This window comes from Macrobrachium nipponense, chromosome 1, assembly GCF_015104395.2.
Source record: "Macrobrachium nipponense isolate FS-2020 chromosome 1, ASM1510439v2, whole genome shotgun sequence".
NCBI classification, from domain to species: domain Eukaryota; kingdom Metazoa; phylum Arthropoda; class Malacostraca; order Decapoda; family Palaemonidae; genus Macrobrachium; species Macrobrachium nipponense.
This window is the reverse complement of record NC_087200.1, coordinates 83,828,047-83,840,856: the sequence shown is the minus strand read 5'-3', so window position 1 is coordinate 83,840,856 and position 12,810 is coordinate 83,828,047. Positions and strand designations below refer to the sequence as shown.

Here is a 12,810-nt window from a genome sequence, read left to right as displayed (position 1 = left end):
TATAATGAACTTTTCTAAGACACCCACTTGTTAAGAGGCGAAAAATCTTGCCGACGATGAATCCCAGGAGGCAATGTGTGGCGATGTGCACAAAGAACAGATAAACTGGAACGGATGATATGGATGTTATTTGACGGGTGAGACTATAGAGCAGTCGCTTTCTCAGTGAGGGATGCTGCGAGCGGGGAGAGGTTGCTTCCCCTTCCCGGCCCTAGGATGGTGCGGTTCGGTAATTGGCCAACAAGGGCTTGGATGGAACACTGGAACCGGTCTGTTTGCCCCCGCCTTCTCTCTCTCTCTCTCTCGTACTTACCTGGCTGCTGCGCATTCGTACAATAGCACGTTTACTGTTCTTCGCAGGAGTTCGATTTTTCTTGTACTTGTTTTGCCTTCCTGAATTCGATTTAACAACGGCGATTTTACTCAGAGTGCTTTATTATCATCTTCATTAGTGAGATGGTGTCGTACTAACAACAAATATGACGTGGCAGCGCTAGCGGAATGAAGTCTCTGCATACTTGCGAAATCTTATATTTCGTAATCGAAGAATGTATTGACTCTTCATGAGTAATAGGATCGCTCACAATATCAATAGATAACAACAGACTATTCGGAGGGATTCGAATAAGAGAAGAGGTAAATTCACGAGAAGGAGAAAACTAGAAATGACAATAGCGCCCAAGTCCTTTTCCCCCCCCCTCCTCTCTCTCTTCTCTCGTGCATCGAGGAACCAGTTTCAAATACGAGCGGAGCATTAACATACGTAGGGCGGACCCGTTAACTAGAGAGAGAATTCGCGATTCATGATTAGGATACTTATTGTCAGTAATCAGATGACATTATTATTCCAGGTCAATTTTTGAAATGCTATGTATATACTATATATTATAATATATTATTTATATATATATACTATATATTATATATTATTATAATATATACACACACACATATATATATATATAGTAGGAAAAAGAAAGAGCTTAGGGGTTAAGAACCGGCACCATATTTCTTATTTTGCGACGGCAAATAAAATTGGTGGTGGGTTCTTAAACTTACGAGTCCTTCTTTTATTCCTAAGCTATATATTATATATATATATAATATAATTAATATAATATATATATATATAATGTGTGGTGTGTGTATTTGTGTGATGTGTGTGTGTGTGTTGTTGTTGTTATATATATTTTAATATATATATATCTATATAATACTATATAGTATATCATTTACATACAATGATAATCACGGCTAATGTAGTCATTAACCGCATGGAGAAATATGAAAATGCATATCTAGTGAGTCTACTAAGTTAGATAAATGAAACAAATGTTTAGTCTTGAGGACAATTTTCGTTTTAGGAATTAGAAAAACACACCACAAAACCCACCCTACGGATGGAAGGAACTCTTCATTCTCGGTCTGCAAATGATGATGGCAATAGGCCAAAATTGCACGTGGTGTTCTCGTTCCCACTGTCGCTCTCCTACAACGCTAAAATATGATGGTGAACTTTGTAGAATTGATGCCATATACCTTCCGCTCTCTCAGTACTTAAAATAGCCGTTTTACCGCATTAATCATAAATTAACTTATTTTTTGTTGAAACTGTATGGCTATTCCATTACTTTTTTTTTCAATTGCTATTTCCTATTAGCGATGTTCCCGTTTGAAAAATAAACAAAGCTAAAATCTTTTTTCCGTTTACACTGATCCCAAGCGGTTCTGTAGCAAATACACATAACAGGAAATGTAATCTATTAAGGGGGAAGGAGAGGTGTTTGCACAGTGAAGACCAAAAAACTTTTTTTTTTCTTCCCCCAAAGACCACTTGGTTATAACTTGCCCGTTTTCGTGAGTAGTCCTTTCAAATTATGCCCAAAATGCCCACAAGGCCAGTAACTGAAAATATTCACTAGTGATTCACGAGCAGAGCCTATCCGCCGAATGCATTGTAAACAAACTGGTTTTGCTTATTTCCCGAGTAGCGGTTTCCCTCAACCCCTAAGCCCGGCCCCCGGCCCCCGGCGGCACATTACCTTTATCTCTCTCTCTGTCTCTCTGCTCTATCTCTCTGTCCTCTGTTCTGCTCTTGCTTCATCTCTCTCTCTCTCTCTCTCTCTCCGAGCCCAGCAAGATTAATGTAGTGTATGGACCTTGGAACCCACTAACGATGTTATGGCGAAGCTACCTGCAGAACACAGAACAGCTCGAGAATTTCGCCGTCATTTCCAACGAACAATTCTGAAGGAATGAAGTACCGTTGCGTCAGAATAGAGTCAACAGACCGAACAAGAGCAAGATTCTGAAGCGTGAAGAAAGAACATTTGGTTGTTTTTCGTGGTTTGAAGTCCGTTCGCATATATATATATTATAATATATTAATATATATATATATTATATATATATATATATATATAATAATATATAATTAATATATATAATTATATATATATATATATATCTAAATTAAAAGGAGGCCCATAAAAAACACCAAAATGCTAGAGAGAAAAGTACTATATTTCAGAGACTTGGCTGGTCCTCTCTCTTTTACAGGTATATGAAATGGAAGAAAAGTTTACCAGAAAATAAAAAGGTTGGTATTTATAAGCCAAGAGATTCGTCCAACAAGTAAGCCAAATTTTACGGTCAACCCCCGCTGATAAATCTTCCTTTAATCTTCTTAAGCGTTGGTTTGAATGAACACTGCGTCGACGATGTCCGAATGTCCAATTCCCTTTTGAGATTGTTTCATTACCTGCTTCTCTTTTATTAAGGCCGCGATTCCATTCATTTGAACTCTTTTTGTACCGGCGGCAGTTGCTGCTTAAATTAAATTACACGTGACATATTCCAGTTTAATTCCTTGATGGTTATGTTCATTTATTTTATGGTTTTGGAAAAATAGCCGGAGTTCTGTTGTCCATTACCTTAAACTGACCGTTTTGTGTTTGTATTAATCTGCTGGGGCGGGAAGTGATTTAAACCCTGTAAAATTCCGATGGTAAGATCTGGTTCACAGTCCTGGCCATGGGGATCTCATATACCCCGCAGAGTCTTTGGTTGGGCTGATGTGCTTTTGGTTGGACGTTAAAATTCAAGGGATTTGGCTAAAGGTATTTGGGTAGGTAAAATTGCCAAAAGGGTTTGGGATTTTGCCCGCCAACGGGGTGTGAGTTACTCTCTTAAATCGTCTGCCAGGGTGGGGAATTTTTTTTTATTTTGGTTGGGTTGGGTGGTCTCTGTTTTCTTGGTCTTTAGGGGGTCGGTTAGGGGAAAAAAAGCAAACGTAATTTTCCTACGGACCCCCGTTTCTTCGAGCTAAAAGACAAGACCAAGAGAACCCAACAATTAAAATAAAATTTCCCCACCTGGTAGGAAACGAATTAAAGAAGAGTAACTCAACACCCTTGGGAATCCAACCCCTTTTGCATTTAGCCTACCGGCAAATACCTTAGCCAATCCCTAATTTTAAGCGTCCAACAAAAGGACATCGCCCAAAGACTCTGGGGTATATGAAGAATCCCATGGCCAGGATCGTGTGACGCAATTCTTAGCATCGGATTTACAAAGGTAAATCCTTCCCCAGAGACTAATAAACACAAACGGTCAAGTTTAGGTATGGACAACAGGAAACCTTCGGCTAATTTTCAAAACCATATAAACTGAACATAACATAGAATAAAACTGGAATATGTCAGGCAATGTAATTTATAAGCAAAGCAACTGCCGGTAACAAAAAGGGAAGTTCCAATGGATGGAATCAGGCCTTAATAAAAGAGAGCAGGTAAGTGAACATCTCAAAAAGGGAATGTGGACATCTGACATCGGTCGACGCAGTGTTTCATTGCAAACCAACGCTTTAAAGAAGATTTAAGGAAGATTATGCAAAGCCGGGGGTCGTCCTAAATTTAATTGGCTTAACTTGTTGGACGAATTCCTTCTTGGTATAAATACCACCGCTTTTTGTTTCTGTAACCTTTTCTCATTCATATACCTTGAAGAGAAATAGACAGGCAAACAAGGCAGTTCTCTGAAATTAATAGTACTTTTTCTCTCTACATTTTTGGGTGTTTTTAAAAATGGGCTGCCTTTTATTAGATGGATTCTGGTTGTTAAGCAAGAACATTTTTTTAACCGCAGTGCATTATATATATATATATTTATATATATATATATATATATATATATTATATATAGTATTATATATATTATATATGTATATATATATGTGTGTGTGTGGTGTGTATGTATATATATATATATATATATATATATATATATAATATAATATATATTATATATATATATATATATATATATATATATATATATATATATATATATATATATATATATGTGTGTGGTGTGTGTTGTGTGTGTGTATCACAAATTATGTGTCAAAAGTAGGAGTATGTTGTCAACTTTCCGTCATATAGGTTAATAATGAAACTTTTCGTTAGTATTCATCATATCTTGATACGTATTAATTTATTTGTTGAAATAAAAACATTAGTTGATATATCGCACTTTCGACGATACCGTTACGCCACGTGACCGACTCAGAAAATAATCGTATTATCCTATTTGAAGTAGTTACAGCAACTTTGAAGTTGTAGGTGCTTGTACGAACTGCATGGAGACCTAACAGGAAAAGCAACATATCCGTCAGTTCAGCTTTATTCCACGAGGTTATCTTTTGGCTGAAGTTGTATGTATTTCCGAAAGCTTTGTTTAACAAGTCTTGCATTTATTGCCAGTGCTTCGGCGAAATTATTTTCGCTTGATGTATGAGTCCCTCTTGCCCGCATCCTCTCCAACACTGAATTCTGTCAAGTACAAGGGTGTGTGAGGCGGAAATTTACGTAAATGAACTTAATATTTTGCATGATTTCCTCACTGCGAAAACAGTTTAGAGGACGACAGCTTTCTAGGCTGCAAGTGCAGGATTACGTGACTACTTTACTAACGCGTGCTGCTTGCAGATTCTCTTTGCATGATAAGTACACTCCCCCAATACATATAATATTAGATTGTTCCACCACAAGGGAGAGCCCTTATCATCATCATCATATTCGTCCTTTAGTATCAAATATATAACCTTGGCTCTCAATAAAAAGCTCAGCGGAATGGGGCCCTCGGCTGCCTGTTGCAAACGGTGAAAGCAGAGTCAGACTGTCATGACCAGTAAGCACCAATAAACTTGGATTTTTATTTCGTACTTTGCTATGATTTAAAAGTCAGTTATGTTTTTGTTTCAGGTGAGAATTTTTATTACATCTGCAAACGAAATTTGGAGGAACTTAACCCGTCAGTCGTGACTCTGACTGCTATGTGTGTTAGCGGGATATTTCAGGAAAAGGTGAACTGAATAAATACTCGAGGGAGAAATCAGCTCATAATTAGGCATAAGCTACAAGGAACACCATCTCAACTTCTACAAAAGCTTGGGATTTTCTTTGTTTTCAATGAGTCATAAACTGCTATATACATATTTGTGGCATCCTTTTCGCAGTCGATGTTTATTGACCTTGTATGATATTTCATGCATCCAAAGGAACGACTTCACTTATACTTGGTCTTCTATCAACTGAGTGCAGTAACGAATAACAGACTATTGCGAAAAAGATATTTTCCCCCTAATATTCTTATCTTTTATGAGCATACTTATCATGTTCAGGAACAATATGGAATTAAAAGGCAATGTAATTTGCATCTAGTTGCTAGAATAAATCAAAAGATTATTGCAGACGAAATGAATATATTGCAATATCTAATACATAAATCTATGGTTTTCCTAACATTTCTTCTTTTCTTCTTTGAACTTCTTCCTCTAAGTGCTATATGCAGATTTATGATCCAAGTACAATATCTGTTAACCGGATTCTCCGTCTGTCTGTTGTCTTTTTGTCTCATAAACGCGCTGTGATATTGAAGGTCCTGAACTAAACTGGAAGTAATAACGAATAATTTCTCTATCTGAAAAGCGCGTCTCACCTCTGCTTTTAATGGGAGCTGAAGATGATGAAATGTAATAAACAACTGGCTTCAGAATTTGGCTCGAAGTTGATGACTTGTAATTGGTTTAAACTGTAAACGATACAAATATTCATGAGCAGTGAGTTCTTATTTACATCTGGATCCTCTCTTGAATATGTTGCGGTAATGGTACAGTATATAACAAGATAACATTAGTCGAAGTTCAGTCATTTAAATGTTGACCTAATCATTGTTCTTGGATAGAAGTGGTAAGGTTATCTAAGAAAAATTTCAATGGTCTGTTGTGTAAGCTGTCAAGCGGTTGTCTCTTGTCTCACAGAAACTTGAAGCAAAAAGAAAGACAATAACGCACACAAACACACATGTACTGATATTCACCACCATCTTTACATTTTAGTGATTTTCACGCATTTTCACAAACTGTACTTAGGTGTAGCTCTTCAGACAGCAATAATCATCACTTGATCACGTACTCAATACTAACCATTTTCATTCCATCCACAATGCCTTAACTTCTCCCAACCCTGTCCTTTTATATTCCTTCGTTTCGTTCAAGTCATCATCCTTCCAAAGCCTAACGAGAGAAGTTTGTAGATCTTGCATCCTTCTATCCCTTAATGTATTCAACGACCTCAGAGACAATGCGTACCCATGTATGAGTCCCATATTTTTTTACCACAAAACTGTTGTTCTAATTTATACATTATGGTACATAAGCAAAACATTTAGCACTAATAGTATAGTCTTATTTTATCTATCTGTTTAGGGGCCTTATAGTTTTTGGCTTTTCCGTTCAACAGTCACTTGACCTTGAACATACTCTTTTCCTATTACAGGTGCGCTGCCTTTCCATGAACAAACATACAGTTATTGTAGGTTGTTTATAAGATATTCAGTAGTACTTGCAAACTGTGCGGAAAAAAATGTGTAGTCCTTACGCTTTTAACCATCCTTTCTATTGTATAAGAGTAACCTGACCTTGTTTTCCCTATTCTTATTAAGCATCTACGTCATAACACCCACGGCTAATGACGCACTTTCCCATTTCAATAGAATCCCATCAACTCGTTGCCTCTTTCCACGTATCCTCTTGCTTTGCATTCTTTAGTCTCAAGAGACATTTCCATAACCATTCCCAGATGTACAGTGATCCATTTAATGATTGCATCATTTGAGGTTTGTAACTCTTTTATCATCCTATATTGCGCAATTCAGGACACTAACTTCAACACAGCAGCTGCATTTTCCCCAGATATTTTCTCCTTGTGCATTTCTTTGTGCATGTTGTGATTCTTGTACATTTACATCTTTTCTCAGCATCATTTATTTTGCTTTAAACTTATTTTTTAAAATTCTACCCCCTGGTCCTTAATTATTTATACACACACACGTATACACACACACACACACACACACACACACACACACACACACATATATATATATATATATATATATATATATATATATATATATATATATATATCATGGTAAAAGTGAGTTGATAATGACTGAGTACATAAACTTGAATTCAGTGGGCATATTTTACCCCTCTTCACTGAGAGTCGTCGCTTCCCAACCATTCGATAGTTTCCCTGGTGACGGAACGCTTATCACCTATAAATCCCCCTTCGGTGCACTTTATTCCGTAGTTGAGGGAATTTGATATTAATAATTCTCTTTTAATTTTGATGTTGGTTAATATGAAAAATGTCATGGTGTTTGTGACAAATATTCATATCCACACACACACACACATGTGTGTGTGTATATATAGATATATATAATATATATATATATATATATATATATATATATATATATATACATATGCATATATATATATAATATATAGTATATATATATATATATATCTATATATAATATATATATACCACCATATGTATAATTTTGCTCCTTCAGTCTGTGTCTACCAGATTAATGGCCTGGCGTTTCTTTTATCGATCAGAGGTGCCATAGCGAAATTTGTTTCGTCTTCCCTTAACTTTCCTCACCTCACAAAATAAGTTTTATATAACGAGAGGTTGATGTCAATGTCAGTAATATTTCAAGTTCACGTCACTAATATTACGGAAGGTATTGATTTACATACATTGCACACCTCTTCGTTGTATACAGCTTATTTTGTGAGGTGATGAATTGTGAATAGCGCTGCAGAAAGTTAAGGGAAGATGAAACAAATTTCGCTATAGCACCTCAGATCGATATATATATATATATATATATATATATATATATATATATATATATATATATAATATATATATATATATATATATATATAATCTAAGGACTACAAACGCCTATATTAAGCAGTTATTTCCATTCCAACCTTCTGAAATGAGCCTAAAACATAGTAGAATACCCAAATACTGACTTCTAAGTTGAAGAAGAAGATAAAGAAGAGGAGGAGGAGGAGGAGGAGGAGGATATGAACGTTGTGGCTGAAGGGAGAAAGATCTTCCACTCCCTTCCAGACTAAAACTTCTTTTCGAAACTACAGGTCAGGGAAATAATAACATCGTCAAGACTTTGCTAATGAGAAGCTCACTATATGCGTCGAAAAGCTTAATTTTCTGTAGCATATAATATAGATGAATCTATGTAATACACGAAGGAAAGATTTCTGCTTAACATTGTCGCCGTCCTCAGGAATTATGTCTGATTGCTGTCGCTTTCCGGTTTTAATAAGAAATAACAGTTATTTCGTCAAGAGACAAAAGAAAGGTAATTGTGTATCTATTTATGTATGTATATGCATGGTATATATTTATATTCACACTATGGAATATTAGTTTATCTTCATGTATGCATACTGAAACATGCTGCATTATGTTTCCAGTACTTGGCTGCTGTGGCACACACTGCCGTATAGTCTTAAACTACAAAATAATGAATTTTCTTGTGAGGATATTCATGCTGTCAGTAAGCGTGGGTACGAAACGAGAATGTCATGTGAACGATGTCATTCGAAACTTATGTAGTATTCATAATTATCACGGATTGTTTCAAGTGCAGTTACGGTTCAGTGACACATTTTCCAAGAATAATGGTAAATGCATTTGTCGCAGCAAAGGGAAGTTTAACTAAAAGTGCCCGAAATTATTGTAGAACATGAACGTGGTTCCTTTTTCCTCCCTATATAGATGAGGAATCTGCCACTTTTCCGATACCTTTAAGATAGCGTAGAGCAGGAGAGTGCTGTCTATTGTTTTGGTCTTAAGGCCAAATCGCCTAAAGGCCAAAACTGTTTTCAATTAAATAATTAATTTTCTTCAAGACAACAGCCGAAACAACACACCGCGTGAGTTTATATTATAACTTAAATAAGCTACATGTCATTTCCAAAAATTTATATTGAAAATCGAAAGAAGGATAGGTGTGATGTCGCTTGGTGTCTATGAATGAAATAACTAACAAGAGTCGCCAAAGACCTATGCCTAGTCTTATGGTCCTAAAGGAATACGAAGCAATCAGTATCAACTATAAAAAAAAATATTATAGCACTTGGCACAGACGACTGAAGAACGGCGGACGTGAAAATGAACTTTTTTTTTTTTTTTTTCCAGACGGATAGAATGCTGATCTTGGAAAACTAATCACAGGAACAGCACCATATCTTAGGGCCATAAATACATCGAAATAGCTGTAATTCCTTGCAGATATAACTCTAGTTCTGTATCCGTTCGACTATATACATACATACACACACACACACACACACACATATATATATATATATATATATATATATATATATATATATGTGTGTGTGTGTGTGTGTGTGTGTGTGTGTGTGTGTGTGTATTATATTATAGTCCGTGAAATATTCAGGCCGTAAGATGTTTACGGACGAGAGGTACAAAATGAATGGAAATTTATGGAGCTTAAGGCTTATGAAAGAAACGGGTAATGGTGACGATAATGCACACACACACACACACACACACACACACACACACACACACACCACACACATATATATATATATATATATATATATATATATAGATCTATATATATATATATATATAAATGTGTGTGCACTATCTTCATCGTTGCCCGTTTCTTTCATGAGCCTTATGCTCCATAAATTTCCATTCATTTTGTACCTCTCGTCAGTAATTTCTTACCCTTAACTTAAGCATCCTGAGACCTAAACATCATTCGGCCTAAATATCTCACGGGCTAAACCTTTGACAGCCTGAGCTCAAAACAAACCTAAGATTATAACGGGCTAATCAGGCTAATGCCAAAGATACGATGGCCTAATGCTAATGGTCTCCAACTCGGAGAGCGACCTTGGCATTGGTCCCTGCTACATGGGGATACCTACTTGGAGGAGGTGGAGTTCTGCTTGTGACTGCCAACGGAGTTTGTTTTATTACTGTATTGTTTATCGAACGACAGTAACAGTTGCTCTTGTCCATGAACCATGTGTCATTTCAACTGCAAGTAATCACAAATAGCGATACCAACTACAGTAATTACAGAACCTACGGTGGACTGTTGAAATTCGCATTGAATTTAAGTTTGTATTTTAATTAATGTTCATACCACTGGCCTCACCGACCGATCATTACACATTTATCTCCTTTTTCTGCCAGTTTTCACACAGATCGAATGTATTAAGACCCACAAGAATATTCAAAATACTTTCGTAACGGTCTAAACAGTTTCATTTCAAAATACAGATACGAATACAAAAGAAACTGATTAACCAAGGCTTCGTGCTGTTTTGTGACGACATGGACGTCTACTTCCTGATAACGTCAATTCAGCTGCTTCTTAACGAAATAAAATTAGGTTGTTCTTTATGAAATCAACTCACTTTGCGATGAAATAAATTCAACTGTTCCAAGAGGGAACTTACTTCAGGAGCGTCTGTCGTCGATCCCTATCAGTCGAGAGTGAAGCAAGAGGCGAGGCTGTGAAGGGGACTATCAGCGCCGGCTGCTCGGTATCTCACACGCCTGAAATAGAATAAAAAGATAATACCCATATCAGTAACGCAACCTCCTTAGCAACGTCCTGCAGATAACACTGCAGCCTCTTGAAAATGCAACGCCGAGCAGCAAATGTATGAGATGGGATAATGCATTGTGGGAGTGTAAATCGTAACTAAATGTAACTGAATGTTGTAGATAAGAAACATTCAAATAAAAAGAGCAAAAGGCTAGTCTGTTGTATAAAAAGCTATTTGTATAAATAGCTATTAGTCTGATATCATGGATGCAATTTTATATTTTACTAACGATGGGTAAAATTGCTCTCCAATAGTAGAGGTAGACATAACAAAGAATTGTAAAACGCAGCATTACCTTGATAAATACGGATGCAAATACAAAATCAAAGTTATTCACATCATTACGTTTTTCCACAAAAACTGGCTACCTGCTGTCAATATGAGATTCTCGTATCCATTTTGTTATGTGAGTAGGGATGATTGCATGACGATTTATGCGGGTAATATTTTACAACACTGCCATTGAACGGTAATCGTTTCGTAACGGATTAGTTCTGCTTATTTCCTGTTCGCTGACCTTCACTGTTTCCTTTCATGCAAATTAAATTGTTTAAACCGATAATTGTCGATGCTTATTCATCCTGGCAAACTATTCTTTAACGGCCATGCTCTCCTGGCCATTTACTTTCTGTCATTTCACGAACACAAGGTTAGAAGGACGAACTACAGGAAAAGTATTGTTCTTACCGAGTGAGCTATGATTCTAGTCAGTTTGAGACAGGTTTATGAAGGTAGTATTATTAGAAAGCAAACTAAGGAGGTGCTTTGGATCCTATTATGGCATTACGAAGGAATTTCAGGTTAAACTAGTTCATAGGCTTCCTTTTTTCAGCTTATTCTTAATTCCTATCCTTACCCTACCTCTTGAGAGCATCTTAAAGAAAGGCGACCACTTCAGTTTTTCCAATTGTCATCTTGATGCTTTAATCTGTAAACCTCTTGTCTAAGCTCTCCGCTTTCAATCATTAGTATGGATTTTAACACTTCACCTGCTAGGTGTCTTCCTTTCTATTTCATTGACGTTAATTATCCTTGCTGATAACTTATAAAATCGCATGTCATCGCTCTTGATATCTTTAAACCGCGATTAGCTAAACTTATGAATCTCGAACCTTCATGCTGAGTGTTTAATTATTGCTGAAATTAGGCAGTATATATATATATATATATATATATATATATATATATATATATATATATATACATACATATATATTATCTGCACAAACACTACCGGGAAGAAATGGAAAACGGTTTTTGACCCTGACCGATGTCGGCTTTAAGATGGCCTAGTTAGCAATAAAGCCGACACCGGTCATGAGTTAAAACCGTTTTTCTTTTCTTCTGGTGATTGATATATAGAATCATGCGTAAGATATATATATATATATATATATATATATATATATATATATATATATATTATAGATATAATCTTTAAGATACAAATGTCGTTTGATATTGAAATCACTCCTCTTTGGGAATATTCCCGAAGGGGAATTATCACTGAAGGGGAATGTTTAAGTGATAAATGGAATGGTACTTAGGAGTCTCGAACACTTAACACAGTACCTTTCTGACCGTGTGCGGACAATTTTTCGAAAAACCATTATTCGAAAGGCAATTGTTCGAAAAGGTTTTTTTTTTTTTTGAAAACCATGTATTCGAAAACAATAGTGTAATAGTTCGAATTTACAATTGATCGAAATACAAAATATTCGAATGAGCAGTTTTTCGAAATGAATATTGTTCGAATTTAT

General features: G+C 36.0%; 1 protein-coding gene across 4 annotated transcripts in view; it reads right to left on the bottom strand.

The window, feature by feature from the left end:
* The window catches only part of LOC135219421 (uncharacterized), a 107,484-nt gene extending 96,443 nt beyond the window's left edge, over positions 1 to 11,041 (bottom strand). The window contains exon 1 of one of the 4 annotated variants that reach the window (XM_064256187.1): positions 10,898 to 11,041. The gene's annotated coding sequence lies outside the window, so the exon portion shown is untranslated. Of the gene's footprint in view, positions 1 to 27; positions 181 to 10,360; positions 10,743 to 10,855 lie in introns of those variants that run through there. The other 3 variants (XM_064256188.1, XM_064256190.1, XM_064256189.1) reach the window with 3 other exon arrangements.
* Between the last annotated feature and the right edge of the window lie 1,769 nt (positions 11,042 to 12,810).